Source organism: Schistocerca piceifrons, chromosome 6 (assembly GCF_021461385.2).
Source record: "Schistocerca piceifrons isolate TAMUIC-IGC-003096 chromosome 6, iqSchPice1.1, whole genome shotgun sequence".
Lineage (NCBI taxonomy): Eukaryota > Metazoa > Arthropoda > Insecta > Orthoptera > Acrididae > Schistocerca > Schistocerca piceifrons.
Genome location: NC_060143.1, coordinates 298,830,792 through 298,845,865, shown reverse-complemented (window position 1 = coordinate 298,845,865; position 15,074 = coordinate 298,830,792). Strand labels below are relative to the sequence as shown.

Genomic DNA, 15,074 nt, shown 5'->3' with positions numbered 1-15,074 from the left:
TTAAGCTGTCTGGGTGAAAAAAAAAAATGAAACACAGGGCTGGCTACAGCCTGGCGCGTTTAAAGATAAATGTCACACACAGCACGAACTGTCGGTGGCTTTTATACATCAATTCTTTGGCATCTGTCTAACATTTCATGGCTTTCCGGATCCCACGATCCATCAGTGAGAGAGTTCTCCTTATGGGGTTCCCTTAAAAGCTAAGTATACAGTAGTTGGCTAGTTACAACAGATAAATTGAAATCTAGCATCCGACAAGCAGTTCCAGAAATTTCTGTTCAAATGTTTCTTCGCACCATGTGCAATTTGCGTAAGAGACTGCCAGACTGTTCCCGCAAAAATAGAGTTCGCGTGCAGCATGTCTTTTTCAAGAAATAAATTTCCTTTATGTGTCCTTGAATTACATGGTTTTACAATTATATGACTTAAATAAATCTATTTAAAACATTTTTTCATGACAATGTTAACTTTTTCAAATTCCCATTTCTCTGAATCACCCTTATTTAGTATAAACAGCTATGCAGCACGATTCTTATTTCTCTTATACCTGCATTTGTACACGCCATTTCTGGCCCAGTGCAAGAAATACGTCTGTAGGAAACTGGTCGTCCGTTGCACTAAGGTGTTCGACTGTGGTTACACTTTTCGCAACGTAAGGACACAGTTCAAGAAAGAAAAACAGTTGCGTAATAGTGCGTCACGATAAAAAATTTCTTAGCAAAGTGAGTTTTAAGTGGAGATGGTGCAACTACAATTACAGTGTCCGAATACAAATAATATTACATTTCATGTTTTTTGAGACCTGTAACAATAGCGGCTTATTTTCACCCGGCGTCAGAAATCTACTTGTCTGTTATCAGCCCAAGGTGAAGTATTCTGCGAGGCGGTGACATCAGATTTCCGTGACTACCTGCATATTCCACTGTTTGCAGAAGATCTGCCACGTTATCTGTTTTTCTGGCAGCTAGGATTTTTATGGAGTTGCAACATGCGACTTGACGACACACTGTCAAATCGTCTGCATCCTAGCGTCAGTTCTAAAGTGTTTGAGGCAGTAATTGGCAGTCTCGGAATAATATATTGTAACATACTAGGATCCCATAACATTCTGCTATAATTTTAAGTACCTATCGTTAACAGGGTTTACGTGGCAACGCAGCGCCCCGTTCATTTTGCCGCCAGTACGGCTACACAAATTTGTTGCTAACGGTCGTTCGCTTATATCCTCCTGCGAAAAGAGCTGTGACTTCTATACCGTACTATTGCTGTTTCCGAGTTACAATGACTGACAGGGGGATCGTGCTTACTCGTCGTCATCGATTTCTTCCAAATTTAATGGTTTGGTCAGAAATGAAAATGACAGAACTGGGAGCTGTAGATGACCAAGCATTTATAAAAAAAATTTTAAAAAATTCTGTCTCGGGTCAGGCGACGCATGAGGTAGTCATGTTAGCATAGTTTCCAGGCAGTGGTTGGCACAAGTGAAAGAGTATAGAACAGTAATTCAAGGTTCATGGGGACCAGTCCACCCGCGGAAGCGCTTTTTCCTTTTCTGCTTTCAATTTTTTCGTTTCTTATGCTGCCAATAAACCCGAATAATGCTCAGTCTATTATATTTATTAACATTTTGATAAAAGCCACGAAAAGGAAAGTCACAGAAATATCTGGGATTGAAAATTAATTTCTAACAAAGGATTGTACTTACAGCGTCCACGAGGACTCTGCAAATAACTTTCCAAGAATGGATTGTAATTAAAGCCTACGGGACATCATATTCCCTCGGTTTCATTTTGACATTCTATAGTTGGCCTTCCAGCAGCCAAATTCGCTGCTCTGTAATAGGCAATATCATTGGGCAAAACATCGCATCTAATAGACAAATAAGTTGAACCTCTTCAGAACAAACCAACGGGAATCATTAGAGACGGAGCTTTACTTCATTTGTGCGTGGACCACGAAGGACGACGAACATGGGCTAATTGATGTACCCATCTCGTTATTCATTTTCAACTACTTCGTGAAATGTTGCAACATTTAAATCAGGATGGTCAGACAGGGAAATTAAAAGTCATTCGTTCTGAACATGCATCCTTGTCCTTTTAAATATTGTGCCACACAGATACCGCATCTAGATTGACGAGCAAAACGGACTGTCTGAAAACAGCTGCAGGAATGTACAGTCAGATCGTGATAAGACTTGAAATTGACACTAAGAGTGCTAACTTAATTTAAATGAACAGTAAAGAAAAATTTAACACTTCACAAAAATGTAAAAACAAAGAATTCAAGAAATTCAGACAGTAATAATTGGAATCAGTCGACTGATTAAAATACCTGATTGTCACAGTTTGAACGGAAATGAAATGGAATGATCACATAGGCTCATTCGTGCGTAAAGCAGATGGCAAACTTTGATTCTTTGTAGGATAGTGGGAAAATGCAATCAGTCTAAAAAGAAGGTTCCTTACAAAACGTTCGTGCAACTGATTCTTGAACATTACTGAAATGTATGGGACCGATGCCGAGTGGGAGTAACAGGAGGCATTGCACGTATACAAAGAAGGCAACACGAAAGATCACACGATTTTAAAAAATTGAGCAGCCTTCTTAGGCTGTTTGCAGTTGACAGTCTTTACCGTCTAATTAAGTCATCAGAAGATTAAAGTGAAATGCGACGTTGCTTAGGTCAGATATCTGCTTGGATTGATACATGGCAGTTGATCTTAAATAATACAATTATTTAAATGAAAAACTTTTTAACACTCGTATAACACATTTTTAGAACGCACTAAAATGTATAAAATAATTTCTCCTTGCCCAATACAGATTCCTAACCATATACAGATAGTCCTGAAAATTTGGCTTGTGACTTTTTAATAGCTTTGTAGAATAATCCTTTGAAGGATTAGGCTGTTGCCTGTTTAGAACTCACAAACAGTATCATGCCTATCTTTTTCGAGGTTTTACAATATCTCTATTTCCATTCGGCTTGAAGTTCAGGATGATATGGGGAATCTGTGTCCTGATATTCTCACGTGGTGTTGTCTCCAATCTTCACGACAGTTCTGAATTTTTTCATTCACGTTGAAAATAATTAACACTGTTCTAATATCTTCAGTTCTAATTACGTCTCTTCTTATGCAGTTCATCGTCTTCCTGAAGAATCTTATCTCTGCAGTTTGAATTTTATTTTCTTGTTTTTTTTTTGTGGTAAACCACCTTTCGCTTCCATCACTTTATAAAATAGAATGATGGTCTCTTTTTGTACTTTATGGCCCAATGTTTTGCTAATGGTACCACAGACAGCTTGGAATTTGTACATTTTATTTTCAATATCAGAGTCATAATCAAAATTTACAGCGTAGCCTAAATAAGAAATTTGAGAGATTCTCTGCAGATCTGAGAGACTTGTTAAAAACTGTATTATGGAAAACAATCTTTTCATCTAACTGGATTTTTTCCTCAGAATTCCATTATTTTCGTTTTATTAATAGAACTTTCAAATTTCTATTTGCAAATTTCGTCCAGCTGGTATGCTGATCTTCGGGCGTTATCTTCATTCTTTTGAATAAAAACGGTATCATCTGCAAACAGAAGCACATTCAGGTACTCCTCATTCGATATCTTAATTCCTTTGTTTACTTTACATTTCAGTTTACGAAGAATGAAAAGGTTAGGTGATAGTCCACTCCCTTGTCCTACACCTTGCGTAAGAATTATATCTTCTAATCGATTCCTGCCTAAGTTTATTACAGTGCAGGTATTTTTGCAAAGACTTTGATAGCTCACCTTCTTAAATTCTACAAGTACTTTCATAGCTTTTAAAAAATCACATCTCAAGTTTTCAGGGCTGTCTATATAAGGTTAGGATTCTATATGGGGCTTTTTAGTGGGTTTTAAAAACGTGTTAGATGAAAAAGTTTCTTGTTTTACTAATTATTTTCTGCTTTTTAAGCTTCTGTTTGTCATATTTTTCAATCGATTTCGAACATTCTGATTAGATTACGACAGAGACATGCGGTAAATTTCAGGATTGTTTCAATTTCTCTTCACCTGAGTCAACCAATACATTGCTTCCACCTACGATTAACTCACGAAAAGATCCCGAAGATAAATATTAGAGAGAATCGAGTTCACACGAGGATTTGCCACCAATCGTTCTTACCATGAAACATTATTATTGCATTGTCATCGGGTTCTGAGCTACACTGAAAGTTTCAAGTCCTAGATTGTCAGTTAGTGATAGTGGTAAACAAAGCACTCGCATTACAGATAAGAAAATGTGTTAATTTTGCATCGTCATCCAGTTCCGAATTATGCTGAAAGTTTCTAGAGTCTAACTCATCGGGAATTTAGTTTAAAATCACAAAATTTTTACCGAACAGACAATAATGCAATCCAATAAAAATGTATTAGATGGTGTGGTCCACATGTGAGCTTAAAAAGATTTCGCTAAATTAAGGTTACACAATAAGTAACACAAATTTTGTAGGAATTATAATTGCAAACAACTTACACAGGAACCTTCACAAAGACTGCGTTTTACTGGTAGACAACTTAGAAGATGCAACATATCTACTAGAAAGGCTGCCAACAATAAGCTTGTTCGTCCTCTTCCGGAATGTTACTGAGCACTGTGGGATCCTTACCAATTAGGATTGACGGAGGACATCGATAAAGTTCGAAGAGGGACAGATTTTTTGAATTATCGAGGATCTCATACATGTTTTGGGCTGACAATCATTAAAACTTAGGAGTCTTTCGTTGAGGTGAGGTCTTCTCATGATATTCCCACTCTCAGCTTTGTCCTCCGAATGCCAATATATTTTGTTGATTCCATCCTACATAGAGAGAAATGACCACTGTAATAAAATCAGAGACATCGGATCTCCCACGGGAAGATTTAGGTGTTTGTTTTTCCCACTCCCACGTGCTGTTCGAGAGTGGAATGGTCGAGAAATGGTCTGAAAGTGTTTCTATCAACCATCTATCAAACAGTGTGGATTGCACAATAGTCGTGTAGGTATGGGCGTAGGTTTGTGTGGTCCACGAGAGATTGTCCTGTTTGGTGTGAATTTTTTCATATTTTTATCATTGAGGTAGAGAATGAAAATACTTTGGTAAGTTTCAGTAGCAACTGTTCATTATTGAAAACACGCTGGGTTACAGAATTCAGCTGAAAATCCAAAAAAGCAGCGAGTTATTTTCACCGGACTTGTTAACCATTCTTTACTTCCAAGAAGCGTCATCACTGGAAAGTTTCGTGCAACAGGTAGGTTTCTCTTGTTGCCCTGTTAAAATTTACTTCTTTCGCCAAAACATGCCAGAGTTTACACAATGTCATCTCACTAACATGTTAGTACCATTGCAATTGCTACAGAATCCTGAAACGGTGATGAACTGAGGACAGGTCAGGTACATAGCTTATGAAAAAAAAATAAAATAAAATAAACGTGTAATTTCTTCACATATATTTTTGAAAAACTCACAGCGAGTCTCGTTTCAGTAGGTGTCAACAGCCGATTAAGTACTTTGTTCCACTGAATAATTTGGTAGATAATAAAATTTCGGATATTCACCATGTGGAAAAGTACTCTCCTCTTAGCGTGCTGTCATTTGCCAAATCTCGCTTCGATGTTTCAAACCGTTTATGAGACAACAGGGATGTTACGAATATTTCATTCTGGCTTTATTGCTGGCCTAGCGCTCGGAACTGAGTGCGCTACATGAAATCAGTTTCCTTGAGATTCGTGATAAACAGAAGCCTCCTCCCATGCAGTGGCGCCTTGCGTAAAATTTTGCTTTACAACGGTAGTAATCGTAACTATTTATGTATATAAAATGGACTGTTTAAATATATTTAAATTTTATAATTAATCGCTTAACATTACGAGGTATCAAATGAAATGAAAAAATATGGCAGCAGCAGGAATCGAACCCTAGCAGACAAATGTCATAATCTTTCATACTCTACACATAAATCTTTAGAGAGTGTGTTTCATTTTCCTATTGCCCACTTAGGAGAGACATTCTAGGAACTTTAAGGGGGTATCAACATGCTTCTACTCAGTTTTATTTTATCTATAGTTTCTGCTGTCGGAATCAGTGGCCTCTTAGAAATCAACAAACGTCTTATGAATTCAGTAATATGTGGCAAATGATTGACTTCAGATTAAATATTTCAGGTGTTGTTCCAACTGTTTAGAGTATAATCTTGGAATGTATGTTATATACAGCTGGCTGCGAAGAAATTCCTTTGTAGTTGTTAACGCATTGTCTATTACCTTTCTTATGCAGTGGATACACCAAGGCCACCTTCCACTCTCCTGGGAGTTTTTCTGTTTTCCAAGTTGTCTCACAGATTAATTTTATCTCATTTCTTATATTTTTGGTAGAGACCATTTCAAAAGTTCTGCTGTAACAGAGTCTACACGGTTTTAATTATTTCTTCAATTTCTTTCATAGTTAAGGGTAAATTTTCTTATAGATTTTCATGAGGTCCGAGTTATCGAGCTTACAGACTGGTCATGGACAATTAAGAAGCTGATCAAAATATTCTGCAAATATTTCGAAATTTTCGGTGTTATGTAAGCCAAATCGTTGAGCATTTTTCCTTGCCCCTCTGTTGTTAGGTATACATTTCAAGTAGATGTACCTAGCTCTTTAAATATCATCCGCAGAAAACAACTTGCATACAAAATTTCCCCAAAATTTTACCAACATCTAACCAATAGCCTTTTGATCTAAAAGGGTAGTAACTGTAACCAAATTGAACATATTAATTCTATGTATGTAAATTGAACTTTCTGCATATCTTTAAATTTTACAATTATTTGTTTAACATTTTGAGGAACAAAATAAAATGAAAAAAGTTTTGGTGACAGCGAGAATCAAATCTGAATCAATGAACTGCCAGTCAGCGTGTAAAACCACACAGTCATGGCGCTGTTACGAGAACAGCTCTCCAGATACCGTTCATAGTCCACACCTGCACACTACACTACTCGCAATTACAGACAAAAATACTGACGTCATGCTGTAACCGATGTAGCACTCATAGTATCGGAAGAGATGACGTTCCACAGAGCACGCACAGTCTAAAACAGACAGCTGCATCCCTTCTCTGAGATGATCTCAGTACAGTTCACCATCATTTCAGCAGCAGAAACTGGTTTCTAGTTATCGCTGAGACAGCACTACAGGAAGTAATTCCGTCCGTTTTATTTGCATACCAGCAAGCACTCGAAGCGAGGTGGCGCAATTTTAGTGCTATTTATAACTCGCAGTCAAAGAGAAATGGCGTAATTTCAGTGCAATTCCGGCTCGCATTGAAAATAAATTGCATAAGTTTAGTGCGATATTAACAGTGCTCTGCAGCATTTAGCATATGACAACTGGCCACCACTGCTCGTAAGTCCAAAGAAAAATTCACTACGATAGCCAAATTTCACACGCAGCAACATATGATGCAATATGCACCAAACGTAAAATCATAGTGACCACCATTTTTCATTGCAAGCGTTTGGAATGTCGAGTAGTGTCTTACTTAAATATTAAATATCACAATAATTATGACCATTAATGAAACGATGGGCACTTCACCACGAAGCTGACATATAAACCTATGAGCAATCCAAAAATCAATTTTCTTTTAGCCAATAGTTTCTGTAAAATCGTGTGGTGGAGACTGCGTGACGCTCTGGCAGTAATGGCAGTGCTGCACATTGACTAGCAGACTAACCACCATTTCCTATGTGCATCTGCACGCGCGTATAGCTGCGCTGGACGGCGCGGCGAGTCAGCAGGCTGACTACCGGCTTTCTTGGTTCTTGCACTTACTCAGATGCTGAGAACCTTAAATGACAGAAGCTTGAAAACTGACGCCTACTGTCTGACGCCAACTGTCGCTTAAAAACTTACGTACAAAGTTTCAAGAAACACTGCTAAGCGAGGAACTAGTTATATTATATATATATATATATATATATATATATATATATATATATATAAAATAGAGGGAAACATTCCACGTGGGAAAAATATATCTAAAAACAAAGATAATGTGACTTACCAAACGAAAGCGCTGGCAGGTCGATAGACACTCAAACAAACACAAACATACACACAAAATTCAAGCTTTCGCAACAAACTGTTGCCTCATCAGGAAAGAGGGAAAGACGAAAGGATGTGGGTTTTAAGGGAGAGGGTAAGGAGTCATTCCAATCCCGGGAGCGGAAAGACTTACCTTAGGGGGAAAAAAGGACGGGTATACACTCGCACACACACACACATATCCATCCACACATATACAGACACAAGCACACATGTCTTTTTTCCCCCTAAGGTAAGTCTTTCCGCTCCCGGGACTGGAATGACTCCTTACCCTCTCCCTTAAAACCCACATCCTTTCGTCTTTCCCTCTCCTTCCCTCTTTCCTGATGAGGCAACAGTTTGTTGCGAAAGCTTGAATTTTGTGTGTATGTTTGTGTTTGTTTGTGTGTCTATCGACCTGCCAGCGCTTTCGTTTGGTAAGTCACATCATCTTTGTTTATATATATATATATATATATATATATATATATATATATATATATATATATATATATACTACAACTGGCCACACACCGCACCCCCCCCCCTTCCCCCCGCTCCGCGATGCCGTAGCCATTCCGCCGCCCGCTGTAGGACGTGTCACGACCACATTAGATTCACTGTAGCACGCATAGGTGCTTGTAAGCAATTGTTCTTCAGCGCCACACATGTGAATGGCACACGAAAACGTTATAGGTTGTATAATGGGGAGTTTTCTCTGCCATACATTTCACAGTGGATTGTAGAGTAAAGATGTTAATGTATTTAGGGCTAATATTCGGTTTTCTGTGACGGAGATTATTGCTTTGCTCTGATATACCACAGTTTCTCAGGGCAGGCTTCTTGTAGAACACACCACAAGAAATTTTCTAATGTGGAGGTCCTTTCAAAGATCACGTTACTCTGCAACAAATAAGTCTCGTAAGCATTATCACCATTTCATATACTTTTCCTTCAGTACTCAAAATCTTTAATCACGGATGTATCATCTTTTGTTACACTACACCATATGAACTACTATTCTCAAGAGGTTGCGGAAAGGCGTGGCTGTTTTGCAGAAGCGAACATGTACGACATTTTGAGCAAAATATCTTTAGAACCGTAAGATTTACAATTGTTTATTGACAGTTAGTGGTATAAACACCTTAGTACGAGCATTCTTCTGATCGTATACAACAAAGTCCAAGTGACCTTCGTGAAATTTTTAAATGAAATCCTTTCGCTTTTGGCTGCTAAATCATTATTTATTGCGACTGCGATTTCGACATGTTGTCGTTTTCGAGCACGTGGGATGCTGTAACTCACTCAATAATATAAACCTGTGACATGCTTCTAACAAGAGATGCATGGGTTGCTGTGAATTTATCATTCGTTCCGTATACCATATACGTTACAGAGCTGGTGAAATGACGTATACTGCATGAAATTTAAACTTCACTGTTTACATCATTATTGCACCAGCTCTACAACAATGTTACATTGTTGTTGTTGTGGTCTTCAGTCCAGAGACTGGTTTGATGCAGCTCTCCATGCTACTCTATCCTGTGCAAGCTTCTTAATCTGCAAGTAACTACTGCACCCTACATCCTTCTGAATCTGCGTAGTATCTTCATCTCTTGGTCTCCCTCTACTATTTTTACCCTCCACGCTGCCCTCCAATACTAACTTCATGATCCTTTGATGCCTCAGAACATGTCCTACCAACCGATGTCTTCTCCTGATCAAGTTGTGCCACTAATTCATCTTCTCCCCAATTCTGTTCAGTAACTCTTCATTAGCTACGTGATCTACCCATCTGTCTTCAGTATTCTTCTATAGTGCCACATTTATAAAGATTCTATTCTCTTCTTGTCCAAACTATTTATCGTCCATGTTTCACTTCTATACAAATACTTTCAGCAAAGACTTCATGACACTCAAATCTATACTCGATGTTAACAAATTTCTCTCCTCCAGAAATGCTTTCCTTGCCATTGCCAGTCGACATTTTATAGCCTCTGTACTTCGACCATCTTCAGTTATTTTGCTCCCCATATAGCAAAACTCATCTGCTACTTTAAGTGTCTCATTTCCTAATCTAATTCCCTCAGCATCACCTGATTTAATTCGACTACACTCCATTATCCTAGTTTTGCTGTTGTTGATGTTCATCTTATATCCTCCTTTCAAGACACTGTCCATTTCGTTCAACTGCTCTTCCAGGCCCTTTTTTTCTCTGACAGAATTACGGTGTCGTCTGCAAATCTCAAAATTTTTATTTCTTCTCCATGGATTTTAATTCGTACTCAAATTTTTTGTTTTGTTTTCTTTAAGGCTTGCTCAATATGCAGATTGAATGACATCGGGGATAGGCTTCAACTTTGTCTCACTCCCTTCCCTACCACTGCTTCCCTTTCATGCCCCTCGACTCTTATAACTGCCATTTGGTTTCTGTACAAATTGTAAATAGCCTTTCGCTCCCTGTATTTGACCCCTGCCATCTTCTATAGCGTATAGGGTACATGAAACAGCTGATAAACTCACAACACCTCATGTTACTGCTCTTACACGGCATGTCACAAAAAAATGGCTCTGAGCACTATGCGACTTAACTTCTGAGGTCATCAGTCGGCTAGAACTTAGAGCTAATGAAACCTAACTAACCTAAGGACATCACACACATCCATGCCCGAGGCAGGATTCGAACCTGCGATCGTAGCGATCGCTCGGCTCCAGACTGTAGCGCCTAGAACCGCACGGCCACTGCGGCCGGCGGCATGTCATAGCTTTATACATTAAGTGGGTTACATTCCACAACGTTTGGAACTTACATATCAAAATAGTCGCAACCAAAAGCAGAATGACTTCTTTTAAAATGTCAAAGTGGCCTAACACTCATGGAATGAGTGTAGGGAAGCAGATGCAGGAATCCTGCATCGCCGCTATCTGCATAGTGCTGGTTTAAGTAAATAATGTGCCATTGCTTTCCTGCGACCTGATATGCTCCTCAGTCCTGAACTTAGATTTTATGGACGAAAACGTTATTATGGTGATCAATGCATTGTTCGTGGACAAAATAAGATTGAAGTACTAACTTTAAAAAAAAATCGTATGATTCATAAAAATTTTAGAACATATTCAAAGTAAATTCCATTAATGTTACAAAATTATTGAAATACGTACAATACTCAGATAAATCAATATTAAACACCAAAATGAGAAAATATGTCATTGCCAAGCGTAGTCCCATTGATACATCGAAAACAATATATCTCTATATTGTTGTGATGAAATAAACAATCACTTATTCGACAGTGTAGGTAACATTATCATACTATAGTGTAGTCTAAACACATTCTAATCCAAAATTACTGGAAGCAAAGGGAAACTATCTTTATTTTTCGAAGATGTACTGACACTCCGATAAACAACTTTTTTAATCAGATGCTGGGAATACGCAGAGCCGAAAACAAGTGATGCGGTGAAAGCACATGGTGTAAAGTAAAAGCTATAATCAGGCCGCAGCGAGTTCGGATGATTCCCTAAATAAACAATAGAACTTGGATCAGCGTGTGTGCTACGTAGGGATTGAGGAAGTTATGAAGTTTCAGGTGAGTGCCTGTGTGGCTGTGGCGAGTGCTTGTACAGTACGGCCTTGGGTTTGTGTTGTTGTTGAAGGGGAGGGAGGAGCTGAAATCCCGTGCTGCCGCACACCCTACTTACTCCTCTTGAATATCACCACGGAGGCCACCGTCGGACTGTTGCCATCAAAAGTCTCACATGTCCGCACTTCAGAACATTGACGCAAAAATTGGTGATCAGGATCTTACGTCTCCTTCCACTGCCGCCCAAAAACTGGCAGGGGATATTTTCCACCACCGGGATTCGGACCGGCTTACAAGTACATCCGAGGCGAGCGCCACCAAACAAGCGTGCGTCAGCGGTTAGTGTCATACATACTCACAAGAAACACGCGCGGCTTTCAACAACTATTCTATGCTAAAACGTGATGAGGGAAAAAAAACGGCCACACGGCTTTCGAAACTAAATTTTAATAAGCTGGTGACATTCATCAATACCGCGTGACCTAACAGTGAGTTTATATTTTAACTGTATCAGTAATGGTGCTAATAGCAAAGTATTTTGAACCAGCTGTGGGTAACGTCACTAGAAGCAGCGGCAAAGGGAATCACTTAGAGGAAGAGCATTCAGATGGCCGAGACGTAATGCGCAGAACAGAAAACCTTCAAGTCTGTTTTTTTAAGGCCAATTACAATCGCAGTATTACAATTAATGTGAGAGTTATGCCGTCTTTTGCAACTATAATGAAGTCTTATTTAGATCTAACTCGTTTCGCTTTGTTTAAAGCATCTTCATTGGTCACTGTAACATTAGTGGGTTTGTTTAAAAAAAATTGAAAACGAATAATTAACCCTAGAACGGTCGGGCTGGGTCTGTGAGACCCACTGGTTTTTGTTTCACTGACTTTATATTCCTATAGTTGCTGATTTGACTCAGCGCCCTGCTACCTTCCTGAAACATCCGAGAGAAAGCATTATTGTCGTGAATAAGGTTTTTCTTCGTTTAGTCATTGTTTGGCAGTCTTTCAAAAGGCGCACCGGTCTGTCAGACCCAGCCCGACCGTTTATGTAACTCATTTCTGCCGGTGCAACCCCATTTTTATTTTGGTGTATCATTGAGTAACTAGTTATTTTGTGAATTATATGTGATGTCCTAACACCGAATTATCATTGTCAGTAGTCTGCAGTATAACATGGCAAGAGAAAGTCTTTCATACAGGGAAATTTGCAGAACTTTGTATGATGATCAGACTGAAGCAGACGATTCTGATGCGGACCCAGACTTCAAAATAAACAGTTATCATGACAGCAATAGTGAAATAAGCGGTGATGAAGAGGAAGATGTTCAGTCATCTGCCGACACCGACGCACCTGGTATTGCCGATTCAAGTACAGCTCCTCTAACTGACTCAGGTACGTCACGTATACTCTATTACAGAGGAAGGAATAAAGCAACTAAATGGCGAAAATCGTGTTCCCCACAAAGCGTTCGAACAAGACAACACCACATAATTACAATGCATTTGCCTGGAAGTATTCGAGATGCGATGGATGTACATTCCCTGCTAGAGTCATGGCAGTTATTTTTTAGCAATGCATTGATTGATACAGTTCTTGAATCAACCAATAGCTATATTGATTCAGTTCGAAACAATTATGCAAGTGACCCGAACATGGATAGGCCTACCAATTTTGATGAACTGAAGGCATATTTTGGCCTACTTTATTTAACTGGAACATTGCATGGCGGTAAAATGAAGACTTTTGGAATACAGATGGGACAGGAATAGAAATCTTTCGTGCAAGTATGTCACTGAAGAGGTTCAGATTTTTGACTTGTTGTATCAGGTTTGACAACATGCATACAAGGGAAGAAAGAAAAGCACAAGGTAATCTTGCTCCGTCAGAAAACGTTACTTTGGACGAAATGCTCGTTCCATACAGAGGCAGGGGCAGGTTCAGGATGTATATCGCAAATAAACCTGCCAAGTATGGGAACAAGCTCTTCATCCTGGCTTGTTCTAAAACGTACTACGTAAAACATTTGGAAGTTTATGCAGGTGCACAACCCCAAGGACCGTACAAAGTCAGTAATAAGGCAGATGATGTTTTCTGTCTTGTAGACCCAGTAAAAGAGTCAGGAAGAAATCTGACGATAGACAATTGGTTTACTTCTTACCCAATCGTCAAAAAACTATTACAAGAAAAGAATATTACTGTTGTTGGTGCGTTAATAAAAGCCTGAAATTCCGTTTGACTTTTTACCCAAAAAATCTAAAGAAGAGTACTCAAGTATGTTGGGATTTCAGGAAGATGTCACATTACTTTCATATCTACCAAAACGGAACAAATCTGTACTCCTTTTGTCGTCAACGCACCATGATGATGAAATTGACAGTGACAGCGGTGGAAAGAAAAAAACCAAGTATAATAACGTACTACAACAAAACCAAGGGCGGCGTAGACGTCGTTGATGCTATGTGTGGTGAATATACTGTTACTAGAGGGACAAGACGGTGGCCGCTGTCTCTTTTTTCAGTTATTGAACATTGCAGCTCTGAATGGCTACATAGTGTTTAAAACCAACAAAACTGTATCAGTTAGACGAGAATACCTCAGAACACTAGGAAAGTCTCTCATTAACACCATATTTTACAATGCGCGCAACCCAACCAAACCTCCCGCGCCATATTCGCAGGCTTGCCTCTAACCTCTCCAGTACCGAAGAACAAATAATAATCGAAGATCCACAACCAGGGAAAAGGGGAAGATGCTACAAATGCAAGGACAGCAAAACTAAATACTTTTGCGAAGTTTGCAAATTGTGGTTATGCTTGACGCATGCAGAAATGGTTTGCGGCGACTGTCTTGAAAAGTGGTAACTTTAGAGGACGATATTTCATGAACTATTCTTCAAAGTCATGATTTCCATTTATACAACGAAAGTTGATCATTTTTGCTTCTTATTTCTACATGTTACTCTCATTATATTCTTATTTCAGTCAAATTTACTTGTATTTTCAGTTTACTGACATTTAGTACTACAAAGATGTATATGCTTCAGTCTTTTTTTTTTTACAGTAATTGTTGTATGATGAAGAAAGCTGAACTAATGTCACTATAGCATTTAGTAGTACCTATTCAAAATAAAAATTCGACATTTGACCTAAACATACTGTTTGTTATTTGTTGCAAGTGATTTATTTACTGAGTCCCACAGACCCAGCCCGACCGTTCTAGAGTTAAGACTGTCATAAGAAACAGTTTGGATTTACATTTCATTAAAACGTACCTTGCTAACGGCCTTGCCGCAGTGATAACAGCAGTTCCCGTCAGGTCACCGAAGTTAAGCGCTGTCGGGCTGGGCTAGCACTTGGATGGGTGACCATGCGGTCTGCCGAGCGCTGTTGGCAAGCAGGGTGC

General features: G+C 38.9%; 1 pseudogene; it reads left to right on the top strand.

The window, feature by feature from the left end:
* The first annotated feature begins 14,946 nt into the window (after positions 1–14,946).
* LOC124803996 lies at positions 14,947–15,064 on the top strand (annotated as a pseudogene).
* Positions 15,065–15,074: the final 10 nt, after the last annotated feature.